This window comes from Podarcis tiliguerta (assembly GCF_965153285.1).
Source record: "Podarcis tiliguerta genome assembly, chromosome: 7".
Taxonomy (NCBI): Eukaryota; Metazoa; Chordata; class Lepidosauria; order Squamata; family Lacertidae; genus Podarcis; species Podarcis tiliguerta.
The window spans coordinates 30,297,973-30,315,754 of NC_139540.1; the positions used below are offsets into that span (position 1 = coordinate 30,297,973).

At 40.2% G+C, this 17,782-nt stretch overlaps 1 long non-coding RNA gene across 3 annotated transcripts in view; it reads right to left on the minus strand.

The window, feature by feature from the left end:
* Positions 1-3,574: 3,574 nt before the first annotated feature.
* The window catches only part of LOC310682540, a 21,561-nt gene continuing 7,353 nt past the window's right edge, over positions 3,575-17,782 (minus strand). For all 3 annotated transcript variants that reach the window (XR_014513964.1, XR_014513965.1, XR_014513966.1), the window contains exons 4-5: positions 8,764-8,818; positions 3,575-4,700 (exon numbers count right to left, since the gene is read on the minus strand). This is a non-coding gene — a long non-coding RNA (uncharacterized lncRNA). The remainder of the gene's footprint in view (positions 4,701-8,763; positions 8,819-17,782) is intronic.

The following is a 17,782-nucleotide window of genomic DNA, read 5'->3' on the forward strand; positions in this document are numbered from 1 at the left end:
TATTTAACTCTCGTTTTAAAACAACTTCATTGGTTGCCAGTTCTTTCCCAGAGCAAAATTCCAAGGTACTTACCGGTATATTCATGTTTAACATCATGAATGGCCTCAGGCCTATATGCTTTCTCCCATATCAAACTGTACCTTAAAGATATCAGATTGGTGGTTCTTGTGCATGAAGCACACAGTGCTGTGATATATGGAATCAGCCTTTTGTGCTGATTCCAGGCCTATGGAATCTTATTCCTGCTGAGACGAACACACACATCTTCCCAGCATGCTTTTGGATGAAAAGTATGACTAGTCATTTATAAATGCAGCAAGCCCATGCACATTTAAGTTGTGCTCATTCAGCATAATGTGTGTGATAATAATAATAATAATAAGTGGGTGGGAAGGGTTCTAGGAAAAATGACTTTGGCTCTCTTACCCAGCATTGAACCCAATGGGTTTTGACTATATGCTATTTTAGCTCCAAGAGCGATCCCCAGATGTAACCCTCACATAAGATGTGGGCTTACTGTAGTTTAATGCTACTGCTCTTATTATGAGTTGTATTGAAATAATTGTTTTTAAATGCTTCCATTGTATGGCCATTGTGTTATCTTTGTGTTGCAAACTGCCCTTTGGTCTTTTGGCAAAGGGTGATCTATAAATTACTTACTAAAATAAATAAACTTAATAAACGTTACTTTCTGTGGGGAAAAGGGAAGCATGAGGTTTGCACAAGGCTGTAAATCTGTCCCCTCTCAAACAATGGGTGGTTCAGCTGTGAGAGGAACTTTTAGATGAGGAGAAATTTTTGTATTGGGAAGTGAATAATTGCAGAAACTCGAACGATACAGACCTAGGCTGGGGAGAGGTGGAAAACATTTTATTCACCATGGACAGACTTTGGTCTTTCACATTTCAGCAGCACTCTGTGCAAGGCCAAAATTCACCCCCACCCCCACCTCTCACCCTCCAATCTGCTCAATTCACTATGTCACAGTTGCAGCACCCTGTGGCACCCCCTAGGCTCTGCGATGAAACTGGTTGCTCTGCCCAAAATCCACCTCTGTATCCACCTTATCCAATGCCATGTAGGGTGGAAGGGAGGTTAGATGAGGGCTCTTGCAATTCTCCATTCTTTTCCAGAATAGAAACTGATTTTTCCTATTTGGATTCTTTTTTTCTTTTCTTTAAGTAGAATGCCACAGGAAATTGGGTTGTGAGAGAGAATTGTGTGGGGTTTTTTCTAAGCATACTCAGAGTAGCACTTTCCCATCACCTCCCGTTGCTTGACATTTCTCCTCAGGACAGTCACACTTTTTGCAAAACAATTCTTCCAAGTATAGCACCAACTCCCCACCCCACCCTATCCCCAGAATGTCTAAGTGGATTAATAAAGCTCCCAATTTATTTCCCCATAATTCCTAATATTTCACCACAATTCTTAAGATTCCTGTACATGTGGAATCCATTTCGTGTTCTTACACTCCAGGGGAGCCTTTTGATTTTGCAGGTGCATCTGCTAATGGAAGTAGAGAGAAGCATTTTTTTTCCCCTTCTGATTCGTCCTTCAGTCCTCAGCCCACCACCATCAACACCTTCTAACTTGTAGAATAACTTCTCTGGAGATGATTGTGGGATTGCTGCAGACCACGTGGAGGAGGGTTTAGTCCACCCTACTCTTCTGTTAGCAGATTCTGCAACTAGATCAAAAGTTCTTCTGTTAGATTCCACCCACTGTGAGAATATTTTGCTTGCAATATATAGATACCACCTATATCTTCTTATCATTATGATGACCATTTTGCTGATCTTTGTAATATGGTTGACAAAATCTCACAAAGACATGAAAGTATCAAGAGGGCTTAAGGTGAAGAAAAAAAATGTGCCTTTTGGAAAACGTTTGATCACATGTCAAAGATACAAATATGATCATGCCCAGTCTCAACAACATTCCTACATATGTATGTTTAAAACAAAGAAGACAGTTATTTACTTCAAGTAGCATGAATAAGGAAAGCATAAGGAATTTCTCTATTTTTCCTTCCAGATCATAAAGTTTTTATTATGGCACAAATTAACAATAGTTTATTAATATACAGTATATTGGGTTGTGACATTACAGATGTCCCAAATGAGGAAACTCCTCGTGGTTTAATGAGATATTATTGGAATGGCTTCTTAGAACTAGCTCCTTCCTTATAAACCCTCAGACCACCTCAAAAGTACAATTCAGACCCATGTGCGGTTCAGTCAATTAATTACATGCTTAATACACATGTAATGGTTGTTGCTATCTGCAAGCAGGCAAAATGGGACAGTTAACTCCAAAATGTGCAGTGAACCAGAATCCTCCCATGTATCAGGCCCCACATGGAATGGAACAAGGCGACATTGCTGCAATAAATACATAAAACATTAGACAGTTAAATATGAATTTCTTGCAGTCAGAAGAATAATCAGATGGCTATGGACATTTGCAATACAAATGTACAAATTGTATTCATAAAACTGACACTAGAAACTTGTGAAACTTTGAACCTCAAAAAAATGGTTTGACGTGTTTTCTTGGGAACGGAACCAAACATAAAGGAACACAGACAAAATAAGGAAGTGGCAAGAAAGGAGTCTCTTTTGATTTATTTGATTGGTCATGTGTCCTATTTTACAGAGGATAGTCCTCTGTTTGAGCAGGTATTGGTCCAAGTCCAGCTGAAAGATAAAGAAGGGAGAATGGAGGGTGCCTTGAAGTTGTCTATCACAGATGACACCTGAGCAGCAGCCTTCTAAGCCAACACTTCCCTGAGAAAATGTGGTGGTCACCATTGTAATGGTTGGGTCTCTCCGACAGAAGCGAGACAACTCGGGTTTATTGTTCAAAACACACAAATCACTCTGGGGCTCAGTCACTCAGCGTCTGCTTCCAAATTAGCTGTTGCCGAGTCTGAGTTCCTCCCCTTCCTCTTCCCACATTTAAAGCCCCACTTTCACTTCCTTTCCTGTTCATGCCTCTCATTAATTCTTGTGCAACTACACATCATGGGATGGGCTATTTCCGGTGGCCTCTCCCTCTGAGTCCGAGCTTAAACTGTCAGTCTGTGTCTTCTCCCTTGAACTCCCCCCTTCCTTCTCTTTGTTCTCAGAGCTCAGGCTTCTACTGCAACTAGGCTGCTCTTCCCTCGTTCCTCATTCCTGCCTAATTACCTCCTCCTGTCTCTCCATGCTCTCCCCCTCTGTCAGCAACGGGACACAGCTGACATCCAACTTGAATGACTTTAAGACAGAATTATGACAAATTCATGGAGGATAAAGCCATCTACAGTTGCTAGCCATCCAAGTTGGTGGCCATTACAGTCATACCTCATGTTACGTTTGCTTCATGTTACATTCTTTCAGGATACGTCCCGCGGCAACCCAGAAGTACCGGAAAGTGTTACTTCCAGGTTTTGCCACTCGCGCATGCACAGATGTGCAAAATTACGTCATGCACATGCGCAGAAGCAGCGAATCACAACCTGCGTGTGCACAGACGTGCTGTTGCAGGTTGCACTCTTTTCATGTCGTGAACGGGCCTCCGAATTGGGAGAGAATTTCATTGTTAAACTATGTGTGGTATGTAGTAGTCCTATACAGATGTAACCGTGTTGAAATAAGGGTAGCAAAATCTCAGCTGAGAACCTCAAATCAAGTATATGACTGACACCCTTCTTTGGAAATTAAACCAATGTCCAGACTTTGACATAAATGGAGTCTCTCCTTCACTAAATATCTTATGTGACCAACATTAGCCAATCATATGAGAACTGCTAGAGAACTCTCTAGAATTTGGTTACCAACCAATCAAATTCAAACACATAATAATGTATGAAAGCATTTACAATTTCAGTGAATTAAATTACTATGCTTTTTGTACAGTCTGTTGCTGTTGTAAAGAGAATCACCAACCCCACTTTCAAGCCTTTCCCTCAGTCTGCCATGTTCTGAAGCCTCAAAACAGGTATGTGAATGTTTACTGTCATCACCTTATTACATATATACCATCACTGCAAATCTATACAACCAATAAATCTTTCAGAAGTTGCACCAATGTAGGAAAAGCTCTCTAATAACTGCTTAAATATTGACAGCCATTAAGAGAACCACAGCACAGTTAAAAATCTTTCAGTGTTCCTGGAATATATTTTCCTCTCTCGGTATTCTATCCGCTCAATTCTTTTGTCATCTGTTTCTGCCATATTTTGGCTTTAGTATTGCTGTTAATTAGAGGTGACTATAGTTTGATTAATTGCTAACATGTGTCACATATGCACAATATGAAGAGCTGCAGTCTAATTTTTTCCACTCACTGCATGCCTGAATTCAATGGATTTAAGCCAAACATTTCTTTTTAATGACTAAAGAACCTAATCTTATCACAGCGAACAATGTGGATGTAATCAAAATAAGACACTCTAATCCATTCAAAGTGTTAAAAGTTCACAGAAGTATGCAATAACCATGGGCCACATTTCACAACTGCAAGCTGGATCACAAGGGTAGCAATAGAGGCCATCTGAGTGTCCTTCTTCCTCCGTTTAAGACTCTGTGCATTTGCTTCCAAGTTTGCGCTTAGCTTTTTGCAGCCTCATGACTTGCTTCTCCGTGCTCCATGGTAGTTTCGATTCCACGTGCAACAGCTCTTGGCGAGCCTTCATAAAGCTCACAGTGAATACCTATAAGAACACATACAGTGACCATTCACTCTGCACAGTGGTCTATATAGGTGTCATTCTCTATACTCACAAAGCTGTGGTTTCTTGGTTTTACTTGCAATGCCCTCTCTCATCTGCACCTTTGTTCTACACAAACCAATTTACTGTCACTGCTGCTGCAAAGACTTGAGCTAATGTGAGGGACAACTAAGCATGGGATATTTTTCTCATTTTTACCTGTTAAATTTATATCCAATCTTCCTCCCTAAAGAGCCCAGGGCAGCAACAATGTATATAATAATAATAATAATAATAATAATAATAATAATAATAATACCAGTTCCTCTTCAACCAGACTTTTGGCTGATTGATATCCAATGTCTCTTCAAATGTGCTATGAAATGGGGGATTATTGAGTTGTCTTTGTTCTTCTTTGTATTATGTATTTTTATATATATTGTAATTTTATGTTGTGAACCGCCTTGATATCTACGGGTGTAGGGTGGAATATAAATTTAATAAAAACAAATAAATGATGTGACCCAACAACGGGGGGATTCAACATTGTGCTCTTTTGATTGTTCCATTAGTGTTAGCATTTCTGGTCACTAGACAAAATGATTCCCCTTCTCCTCACCCACATGCACTTTTCAAGGCCTTCTCCTGACTCTGGATTTGGGTGAGGCGTCAGCGTGGAGAATCCCTGTTGTGCTAAAGGAATGCCTAGCACTGGGTTCCACTAGCATGCCACATTAGTTGAACCTGGGCCAATGTTTCTGTACAGGACTGCTGAAATGGGAAAATGCTTGTTAGGCATCTAAAGGAGTACAGGATGTTAATTTCTCTTTGCCACTGAGCAGCTGCTTGGAGTCACAGGACTCTGTTTACATTCCAGAGACAGTCCAGACTGTTGGAAGTCTCACGGGAAAGGAGATGGGATGTGACGTTAGTGGGTTTCCTGTTCCCTTTGTTCCTTTGTTTCGGTTGCTCTCTGCTTTCATAGAGAGAGGATGTCTTTTCTGTCTGCATGGCTTAGAAATAAAACTCTTTGCAATGTAGCCCAAACCTCTCGTCTCTTTCCTGTGCTGGAAACTCTGCTGAATGCGGGGACGTGCCTTGGAGCCTCATCAAAGGCTCAAGTCATTAATTATTCCTCGGGAGACGATTCCAAAGGCTCGGCTGGAAAATGAGCTTTATCAGCTTGGCCGAGCGGAGTTCCCAACACAGTAATATAAATTATGGCACGTGCCTAATGTCAATAGGCAGGGAGTTCCAAAGGAACACTAAGGGAATGGTTCCTAACAAATGTGGAACAGATATTTTGTGGCACTTGCAGAAGTGCAAGTTTTACAGGCCAAAGTGACCAAACCAGCAGTTATGCATCAACCTATTGGTCCCTCTAATAGCCAAGCATGCTATGGTGAAAAGGAAATGACTCCTTGGTGGATGGTGGATGGACACACACTATCTATGCTACAATAGATTGTAGTGGGTTTTGTGGATTTGAATATAAACCAAAAAGGGAACCAAAGTTCTTACAGCACCGGAATTAATGTGTTTTGTTTCAACACACACAAGTGTAGACTGTTGTAAATAAGATCTGTACTAGAAAAGTTACACTCCAAGAAAAACAACAATAGTATTTCCATTTTCTGGTTCTGGCTTTTTTTTTTTTTAATGTACAGCTTTTATATTATACAGCCCCTGGTAGTAAGTGAAATATAATTCTAATTAATTTTTCCTACGGCTGTATACAAATCAATAATTGTAAGCATCCCAAAGGAAAAAGCACGCTACATGGTCCTCCAGGTTCCTAATGAATGCAAATAAGCTGACCTTTTTCTGACAACTATGAATATTGTTTCACAATTTTACCACCAAAATTGCTGTAATCAGCAATTCATGCTGCAAATCTGGAGCCAATAATAGTTCTAAATAACTATTCATTATAGCAAAGCAGGATGTGAATTGCCCCTCAACTGTTCCAAACTTCATGGAGTAGGGGTGCACAACTCAAATAACTCTTAGGGCCACTTTCACGTGTCTTAACTCAAGGCAGAGGGAAAGCATTTTGTTATAATTTAAACCAGCCACATGGAGGAGCCTTTGCACAGCAGAGGGAGAAGCTGTATCTCAGTGGCAGCCCATCTGCTTTCTATGTAAAAGGTCCCAGGTTCAATCCATAACTTCTCCAGGTAGGACTGGGAAAAGACTGATGTCTTAAACCCTAGAATCTGCGACTGGCCCATGTTGTCAGTGCTGAGCTAGGTGGACCAATGACCTGATTTGACAGAAGGCAGCTTCCTATGTTCCTGTTCCACAGCTGGCTCTTCCTTCAGACCTTCACTCAATGCATGAAGGGGTGAGACCAGGAAGGTGGGCATAACAACAGGGTGGCACCCCTGCTTCCCCCTTAATCATGTGGAGCCCCTTCATGGGATTAATCCATGAAGGGGGTCTAGTTAAACCAGGATTCAAAAGAACTGGGATGTGGGCTCCATGGCATCTATAGTATGAAGATCTGCCAATCCATATTGTCCTTTATGCTCTTTAACATCTACCTGAAGCCGCTGATGAGTGGCATATAGATGTCATCAATATGCTGATGACACTCAACTTTTTCCCCTCTTTGTGACCTGAATCAAGTGAAGCTATCTAGGTGAAAGACTGGCACTTGGATTTGGTAATGGGCTTGGGAAAGTTCAATAAACTGAAGCTGAAACCCAACAAAGACACAGATATTTGTGCATGGGTAGTTATCATATCCAGGACTTAGGGGCCCAATCTGTTCTAGATAAGGTTGTACTCCTCTTGATGGAGCAGGTCTCTGTCTTACTCCTGCTATTACTGGATTCACCCTTGTCACTGGAGGCCCAAGTGGCTTCATTGGTGCAGAGTCCCTTTTTCAGTTCCAGCTCGTTCACCAGCTGCAGCCACTTCTGATAGGGCCTTCTCGGTAGTGGTGCCCACCCTGTGGAACACCCTCCCACCAGATGTCAAAGGAAAAAACTACCACCAGAGTTTTAGGAGACATCTGAAGGCAGCCCTGTTTAGGGAAGCTTTTAATATCTGAAGGACTATTGTATTTTAATATTTTGTTGGAAGCCGCCCAGAGTGGCTGGGGAAACCCAGCCAGATGGGCGGGGTATAAATAAATAAACTATTATTATTATTATTATTATTATTATTATTATTATTATTATTATTATAGGGGCTTTCCACACTTTCCATTTATAGTCATATAATTGTTGCTCCCCCCCCCCCCGAGTTTTGGGCATCCTGCCACATACCAAATGTCATTATTCAGTTAGTGTTCTGGAATAATGTACTTTGTGTCTGCAGCAAAAACAACAACAACCCTGACTTTTGTGAAATATCCAGAATGGATCCCAATATTTTCATTCTGGTGGCATGTGTACAAGCAACATCCTAGCTTCTGTGTAGAGGGGAAAGGATGGGCAACTGTGGCTTGGCAGACACCTGTTTTGAACAACTTCCCTGTGTCCGTTTGCAAGCTCAGTTTAGTGGAGAGATGTGGCAGGCAGAGATGATGGCCCTGATTCAAACTCCTGCCCATGGCAGCAAGCATTAGCTGTGGAGAAAATTTCATCACAAGGTTCTTCATAGCTACGTCAGACACCTAGTTCCCCTTCTAACCTTCTATACTTCCGGAAGATTTGAATTCCGGAACACTAGGCATGGAACACAAAAAAGACGCAAATGTTCATAACTCTGATATTCATGAACTGGAGGAACACGAGGGTACATAAAGGGTATGACTACAGTTATGGAGCTGTCCTCAGTTTAGGTGCAACCTGCTGTTAGTGTGGTAAGGAAAACTCACTCTTTAATAATAGCTATTTGTGACCAAACGCATGGACAATCAGCTACAAATGCACTCTTTAAAAGTTTGAATCAAACAGCAACTATACCACTATAAATGGTAAGTGCAGAAAGTCCCATAAATTCTAGTCCAATAGTGCTCTCCACCTCCATTTAGAGTCAGATTGCAGTACTGGCTTGAGTGGCAAGCCCAAATCCCTGCTTGATAGCATTCGACAAGTCATTCCTCAGCCTAACCTACCTCACAGGATTGTTGTGAGAATGCAACGAGGCCCATGTATGGTGCTCCAAGCTCCCTAGTAAAAGAGAGGGATGCAAATGTGATTGATTAAAAAAATCGATGAGAGTTTTGTGATTGATTTGCATAGAAGTGGATTGTACTATAATTGTCGTACATTTCAATCAGCAATATTAAGTAACCAGCTTGTTATTTTAAATGGTCCTTTCTATTTAACAGGCAATTTTCTGCATGCAGTTAGCCTGGGAGCAGTCTGGAATAATGCAACAGAGCTTTGATTGAATCAAGCAGGTATTGCTTCATATACCAAGGAGAAGCTTTCTACAATATAATACATAGGTTTTCTCTCTAAAAAACAGTACAAACTATGTGGCACAGTACAAACTTGTAAATGTACCATAGCAACAAAACAAGAGAAAGGCTAAAGAAATAAGGATGAAATAAAAGCCTAATAATACACATCTAAGAGTTTAGCACACAAAAGCTGTCTGGTAAACTGGAGAGAACATATATCATTCTGCACAAAAGGCTCACACTGAATTAGACATTCAAAAAAGATTTTTGTAAAAAAGATGATATTGATTTCATTATAATACTGTAAACAGTTTCCCTGTTGTTTATGAAAGTTGTTGTTTTGCTATAGAGCAGCATCACATTCTCAAAGTTTCCTTGAGACAGATTGGGCTACCCTACTGAAGCGTACTGGATCAATGAAAACAAAAGAGAAATTTGACTAATGCCGACTGTGCGTATGACACATATGATGTTCTAAACTGAGCTAAACAATCTTTTCTTGATGACATCTCAAAAGATACCTCAACTCTCTAATACTTGTAATTCTTTCATGTTCTGAATGAATCCCTACTACATCTCACTCAATATCGATCTTCAAGCCATGTCTCCCAATCCTTTTCCCTGTGTGGTCACTGAACAGTATAAAAGTTCAATAGGAAGATCAGCTGCTCATCCACTTTTTGCTAAAGCAATTTGTATTATGGATTTACTTTAGCAGTCTACAGTGGCAGTTGCTGTTTTTACTATTTAAATGCTTTGATTATCTGACCTTGCTTACTTTATCTTTTTAAGCGCTGTGCATGAGCTTTAAAAGTTGATCAATAATGAGGGATTCCTCCACCACATTATGCAGAAATCAATCGCGTTTTGGGCTATTTGTATTTCACTCTTACGAGTCCATCTGTCTAGGTTAATTTTATATTTTCTTTTTCTTTCTTTCTTTCTTAAGTAATTTGGACCTGTCTTTGCAAATAGACATTCCTGGGTCTCAACGGAATCCAGGAACTAGGATTTGTAGTAAGTGTATCAATGGAAGAAGCCTTTCAGGAAAGTTGTGGAATCATTTCCTGTACAGGATTTTAAGATAAGACAAGATGAGCATCTGGTTGGTATGGCCTAAGTCAAGGGATTCCTGCTGCCACTGCAAGCTGGACTAAAAGACTCCAAAGATTCCTTTCAACTTTATCATTTTGTTGCATCTGGAAGTATTTTGCAGGACAGTGGGGTATTTTTTTTAACAGAAATCTAGCATTTAGAAATAGTAAAGATTTTACTGAGTTTTATCACTGTAAATGGTAGTTGTACAATCATTTACAATTAAAGCTCTGTACTTTGGCATCTTTCCCAAACAAACGCAGATGTGATGCTGTTAAGAAAACAGCAGCCCTGGGGATCGAGACCATGGTGTGTGGGAAGGGGGATTTTAACCCTTTGTCCTGGTGCGGTTCCAACTTAGATCGCCCAGCTTCTATTTGCAATGGGACCTTTCCTGCAAATAAATGCAAGTAGCAGAGGGGGGAGGGGGGTCCAAGGGGATGTAGCCCCCACCCATGCCATGATCCCAATTCAGACACACACACCCCCATACAGCTGCTATTTATTCTAGGAAAAATAATGCAATTAATGACAATGAATAATTGCATGTCTGTTTTGGTCCACAGTGATATATGCAAAACAAAAAGATTGCATTCAAAATGTGATTGGTAACTTTCCACAAATATGTGATTTCATGCTGTACTGATATTCAGAGCTCTTTTGTTTTCAAACCCCTTAGTGTTCTTCCTTTCCCAATCTACTCAGACCTCTCCCATTGCTTCAAGCCACCATCATTCCCCTCTCGGTGTCTCTCGCTTCTTGCTCCTATGCCACAGACACTGTAGGACTTGCTCTTTTGCTACCCTATCCTACGCTGACTTTATACAAATCCAGAATTCTGATGTGTGAGTACAAAACATCCAATGGGGGCTGCACTCTGACTTCGTTCAAATCCACGATGGTGATGTGGTGCTACCGATCCTCTACTGGGGGGGTTGTGTGATGACTATCTAGTGCAAACATAGTATGCAGAGAGAAACAAAATGAGTGGAACTGTCACAGAACCAGTGCTGCAAATAAATAGCCACAAATTGTTAGCTAGGCTCTTTTTCTTCCTTTAAAGATGGGAGAAAGGAACAACACCTCTTTGTCGCCTTCAGGACTGTATTTTAAAGGGTGTGCATGGAAGAGTATCTTCCCATTCCGGGAAACTGTGCACTACTTCTAAAACCCATCTCTGCTATTTAAAAAAGAATGAGATGGAATTTTCATTGCAGTGTGCATAAGAGAAATTCCTTGCTCACTTCCGGGCAGGGAATCAGATCTATGGACAGTTCTACCTCTCATGGTACATCTTATGACTCCTGCCCTGTTCTCTAGGCAGAAGTAGGTAGCCCATGTAGCATAGGGGGAAATGCCAGGAAGGGGGGCATACTGCCATACTGCCCAAAATTCAAAAAACATTGGCCCCATAGGGGAATCCAACATTCTTTGGTTTAATTGACTGCATCTTGATTATGCAGGTGATTTTTTTTCATAGCCATCACTATCATGCTCACAAAAATTGCAATCTTATTTTAAGTAATCTGTGCCATGGTAGTTAAATTAAACTTTCATATTCAGAGCTGATATTCTTTTCTTTATTCAGGTGCTGGGGAAAAATTGGAGTTGCCCATCTTTATCACGCTTCCCTCCAACCTTCCAAATTGTTGTTGTTTAGTCGTTTAGTCATGTCTGACTCTTTGTGACCCCATGGACCAGAGCACGCCAGGCACTCCTGTCTTCCACTGCCTCCCGCACCTTGGTCAAACTCATGTTGGTAGCTTCGAGAACACTGTCCAGCCATCTCGTCCTCTGTTGTCCCCTTCTCCTTGTGCCCTCCATCTTTCCCAACATCAGGGTCTTTTCCAGGGAGTCTTCTCTTCTCATGAGGTGGCCAAAGTATTGGAGCCTCAGCTTCAGGATCTGTCCTTCCAGTGAGCACTCAGGGCTGATTTTCTTAAGAATGGATAGGTTTGATCTTCTTGCAGTCCATGGGACTCTCAAGAGTCTCCTCCAGCACCATAATTCAAAAGCATAAATTCTTTGGCAATCAGCCTTCTTTATGGTCCAGCTCTCACTTCCAAGCTTCCAAATACATCTTGGTAACAATAGATGGCTTCACCAGATTGACCTTGTTCTGATCCTTGCAGTTTTTGCTCTTGTTCTATTGGTGCTAGTGCTAATATTTAAACTGCCCAGTGTTATCCGCAATTTAAAGGGAAAGCATTTATTCCACATTAGGTTAGGCAAAAGGCAAAGTCAGCCAAGTATATTGTGCATGATGTAATTTAATTGATGTAACCACATGATGTAATTCTTATAGCTTGTTCCTCGTTCTAAGCAAAATATAATGGGAACAGATGCTAAAGTAAAGTTTTGCTGATGGAAATATAGGCATGCAAATTAATATGTATATAATTTATAATCATGGAGCTGATTCCATGACTGCATCAGTTAAGACAGCTCTGTTTAAAGGGATTCGTATTGTTTAATGATGGGGTCTCCATATCATTATGTAACCCAAATGACAAAAAAAAAGCTGTCTGAAATTAATTTAAGATGGGTTCTGCCTCAAACGTGTTGAACACAAACCACAGATTGAATTGTCTTTGTATTTTTGGATCTGCTGTGAGTTCTCGCAGATTCACTCCTTCATATATGTATTTGTTACACAAAATATCAATTTGTCTCATGAGATTATAATTCTTCAATTGCATGTGATCTGAGCATAAATTCAAGCTTTTTAGACTGTTGGTGTTCAAAGTGATACTGGAGAAGATTACAGGTGATAGTTTGAGACAAAAGGGTGACAATATCAGGAGAATCAGATTTCATGAGCATATATAATGTTCATTGACGTAAGTATGAAAAATATTGGGAGAATGCATAATGACATTGTAACCATGAAAACATTTTTTTAAAAAATGCTGCATGCTGATTTGATAAAAGTATGATGGATTTCATTATGGCTACTAGAGAAAGATCCTGTCTTACCCTCGTAGCTCCAGTGTGAAACTCAAATGCTGCTTCTGTGAAATTTCAGCAGCTGCTCTACTTCACTCTCTAACATTTTGCTGCTGCTAATTCCTAAATATGGCAAAGGAAAGACAGTTTGGTTCCCCCTCCCTCATAAAACGATAACAATTCATTATATACTAACTAAGGCAATACCAACAAAAAGGGAATGGGGTTTCATGTGCAGCACATAAGGAACATTTTCAAAAGCTATCACACAGTACACTAAATAATAAAGAATTTTTTTGCTTTTATTTTTTCAAAACTCAGTTCCTTGAAAGCTGAACAACCAGTGTTATGGGGGATTAAAGAATTTGGCATATAAAAGACCTGTTAAAAATAGCTGCTAAAGATCGAAAACAGCTTTCCCCAGAGGCCACGTTTTACATTTTTCAATGTCTAGCTCCTTTAAAAAATAATAATAATAATAAAAGGTGATGAAGAACAAAGCCAAACTCTAGTGGGGCAATTCACTTTCTATGCAAAACTTTTTCGCTTGCAGTTATTGATTGAAGCCAAAAGCAGCCATACGCAGATCAAGATAGGAGCTACAATAAACTGGTTAGTTGATGAAATTGTTGTGTCTAAAAATCATATGTTCCTTATCTGATATTTCCCTTTAGATGCAGAAAATTGGGGGGGGGGGGTATCAGGAAGCTCTGCATAAAGTGTACATATCACTACATGCCCAGCCCTGAAAGAGAAAAGTCCATACTTTATTCCTCAAGTGGGTAAATGTTAAGAGAGAAGAATCCAAGTTTCATGATGCAGCAGCACAAAGCTGGGAAGTGAAAATTATGTTGCAGCAGAGTCTTGAAAATATGACTGTAAAAGTTAATCAATAAAATGTCTATTCCTGTCTATTCACTAGGGGCCCCAGCTGCATAGCTTCACACAATCGATACTACAAATTATTACGATTTCCAGGTTCCCACTGGACATTCTGAACAAATCTTTCAAGTGTAACAGGCTTACATAGTGGGGTTGTTGTAGCTGAGCTTGGCCCCCCCTTCAAACTTTATATGTAGCTCGTCCAGAATAAGTGGTAATAAAAATCTTAAAGCCTGTGAATTTTCTACAGCTGTTAAATATTTTCTTTCTGCCCTACCTATGCCTTGTTGGGTGTTTTCTTCATTTTATACGACATCAAATAAGGTAAAGCGTTACTTCGTACTCATGTTAGGAACAGGCATTGTGGTAACAATAGAGGAGATAACTTTGCACATGTTGGTTTTACACATGTACGAACATGCCACACAATTTGAAATAGATTGCTGAACGGAAAACAAAATGGAATAACTTCTCACCTACCTGTCCTCTGCAATTTCCATTTTTTTTTTTTGCAGACCCCACCCTCCCTGCATTTGCCCGTTCGCCATACTGAAAACCAAGTTCTTAGTGAGTTTCAGTGTTGGCACAAAGCTCATTTAAGTTGCTGCAGTTAGGGCTGGAAAAGCCAGTGTTACCATTCTCCCAGGACATTAACCTGACTTGCAAGGTTCCCCCATCCATGCTCATAGCATGTCCTTGGCTTCTGTACATCTTCTTAGCAATGAGGCAGGTTGGAGAGGAAGCTTTCTTCCAGCTAGGGTGTGCCCACCTCTTCTGCTGTAGAAATGGTCCTTTATAATTTCACTGCATGGATATGGGGAATAGCTGCTCTCTAGCAGTTGCTCAGACAGTGAACCTGATACTCCCATAGACATTGCAAATGCATAGAGCTTTGGGATGAGAGAAATCTGGGAGCATGAGCTTTGCTTCATGACTAGCTGCTACAGGGAAAAGACTTCTCTTTGTGGTTGCAGCTACAATGTAGTGAGATTATGGGTCAATTTAAATCAGGGGTGAATACAAAAGTGTCTTCCAATTTGGGAGGTCATTTTGCTACATACAATCTCTCTCTCTCTCTCTCTCTCTGTGTGTGTGTGTGTGTGAGAGAGAGAGAGAGAGAGAGAGAGAAAGTGAAATCTCCAAGAGTTCTTAGAAAATTCTCTTCTGAGAAAAAGCTCACTTAATATTAGTTTTCAACTCATATTGGTGGATAGAGGAAGGAATAGGCTAAAAGGACTAGAGGGAGTTGCTTGCTAGAACAAAATATCAATAAATATAAAACCTGCATCTACATGAATGGCAAAACTGGGGAGGTCATGTCCCTGACTATTCTCTAGCAGAAGCACGAATTTCACCATCAGTTCAGAAAGAGCTCAGAAATGAAAAATTTCACAGAAAATTATTTTTGTGAGAATTATTTTTGGCTCTCAGCCTTAATTCAAATATTATAGCCTTAACAGCCTCAAGTAGGCTGATAGTAATGCAAGAAATTCTCCTGGCTTTCATGTGGTAGGTAGTAACACTTGAAATCCATTCATCATATGGCTTGCACTAGCCATATGGAGCGTCTATGTGCCAACAGCATGCATTTCAGGCTGCATAGGTACTGGTGTAGAAACTTCCAAAATGACTAGAGAGATCAATCTGGTGCATAGCGTTCAAATGCTCTAGGTTATGCAAATCTTATCATGAACCAGTGTTTCAGGCAATGTCTTCATGGTGGTTATAAGTGCTTTGAATCAGCCTCATTAAGCAGTGGAAAGACCATAGCAAAGTGGTACAGTATCTGCTTTTCATGTGGAAGGCCTCAGGTTCATTTCCTGGCATGTCCAGGAATATCCTCTGGCTGGGAATGTCCCCTGCCTGAAAATTTGGAGAGCCACTGTTGGTCCGTGCAGACAATAGTAAGCTAGATGGACCAGTGATCTGGCTTAGTAAAAGGCAGCTTCCTATGCCCACCACAGGATGTGATCTGAAACCAAATTAGTGCCTCCACGGTTTTTGAAATGACTACTCACTGGGTGAATATAAGCAAGCATTTACTTACCAAGGTGTACATACAAACACGTGGAAAGTTGTTTGTCTGTAACATGCTGCCCAATCAGAAGATATATTTTTTTTCCTGTGGAAGTGCAGGAGTGGTAGAATTCTCTGAAGCAATTTACAGGGTAGTCCTTGTGGCCAGCTTACCAGCTGTTTACCTGAACACCAAGGCAATTTCCCACTTGGTCAATGTTTGTCTATAGCCACTCACCATGGCAAAGGGAACTGTGTGTGACCACAGCCCACCAGCTAGTGCTTCTAAAGTCTGGGTTTTTGCACCAGTGCTTAAGCCTGAAACAAGGTGTTGCTAAACACACATGCAAATGTGATTCAGCCAAAGTTGAACAAGCTCTCTACACAACCTCTTAATTTGGCAAAGAGAAGGACTGACCAATAAAGTTCAATATCAAGCCCACATTTGCAACTTTAGAATTATGGCTAAATAGATACCTTTAGTTCTTAAATGGGTATGAATCAGTTTAATTGTTTAGTTTATTTTAGATTAAACTGGGTGCTTCTAACATGAAATGTCACATTATAAAGTTTTGTTCTACTCGGAACTTCAGTTTCACAAATGAAGACTGGTCTTCTTAAAGGGAAACTGAAAAGAGCAATGTGGCATAAAGGGAACAATGCCACAACTCAGAACTAAGCTGAAGGTTCATGCAGAAAAGTGGGATGCACTGCCTGGTTTGGTAGTAATTGTTCACATGCCTCTCCAGTAAATGAACAACTTATACCTTTCCAGTAGCATTTTCCCCAGATATGGAAGCTTTGAGTAACATGGTGATAGATTTACCTGTTTTGTCAAGTTCAGGGGTATCTTTGTTTTCCACTCATAACATAGAATTAGAAAAGTACAAGTGGATTGTGTGGATATTTTGAGCTTCTCTCACCCAGGATGCAAGGATATAAAGTCACCTTACATAAGAAGCAAAAGAAACAGGCAATGTAAGTGGTCTTGCATTGTGGACCTATGGGCCCCCAATAATTCCACAATAATGCCATCACAACTATTGCAAAGTTATAGCTGCCAAACATACTTCTACTGCTTGCAAATTTACCTTTAGATGTGGCTGACATGGTCCCTTTAGGATTCCAGGATCTCCTCATAACATTGTTATATTAAGTGACAAAAATGTTTCTTTTTCTTACGCACATAGAAGAGTGTGTGGCAAAGCAATTGTTTGGGATTCTAAGGGCCCCTGCCAGTCTCATCTACAGGTAAATTCCAAACAAACAATCATAACCTTGCTAGGCATAGCACTCCATAATAGCTGTGTGACAAAGTTTCATCATTTGACATTGCAGTGGAATCAGAGATGTAGATATCTCGGGAGAAAGCTCCGAACCTCGCTGCAACTTTCGTATTAATAAAAACCTCTTTGTGATTAAGCCATCACTTCAGGAAACGTATCTTAGAACTTCTGAAGTTCACATTTAATTTGTGATATCGAAGGGAAAAAAGACCCAGCCTGAGAAAGCTACCTAAATTGAATGCACAATGTAACAAATTCAGCAAGAAGAATGCATTATTCAGAGTATTTACATATAGTGAAAGAGACAAAGGCATTTAGCTGAGATGAATACCTTTCATAACATTCGCTTGAAAACTGAACAATGAATCAATTTATGATTCATAAACATGAAAAAACTCTTTGAAAGTTTTAGCATTTCCCTTAAAGGGAGAGAGAGAAAGAGAGAGAGAGAGAGAGAGACCTATTAGGATTAGGATTTGAGTTCATTTTAGCAACTTCATATG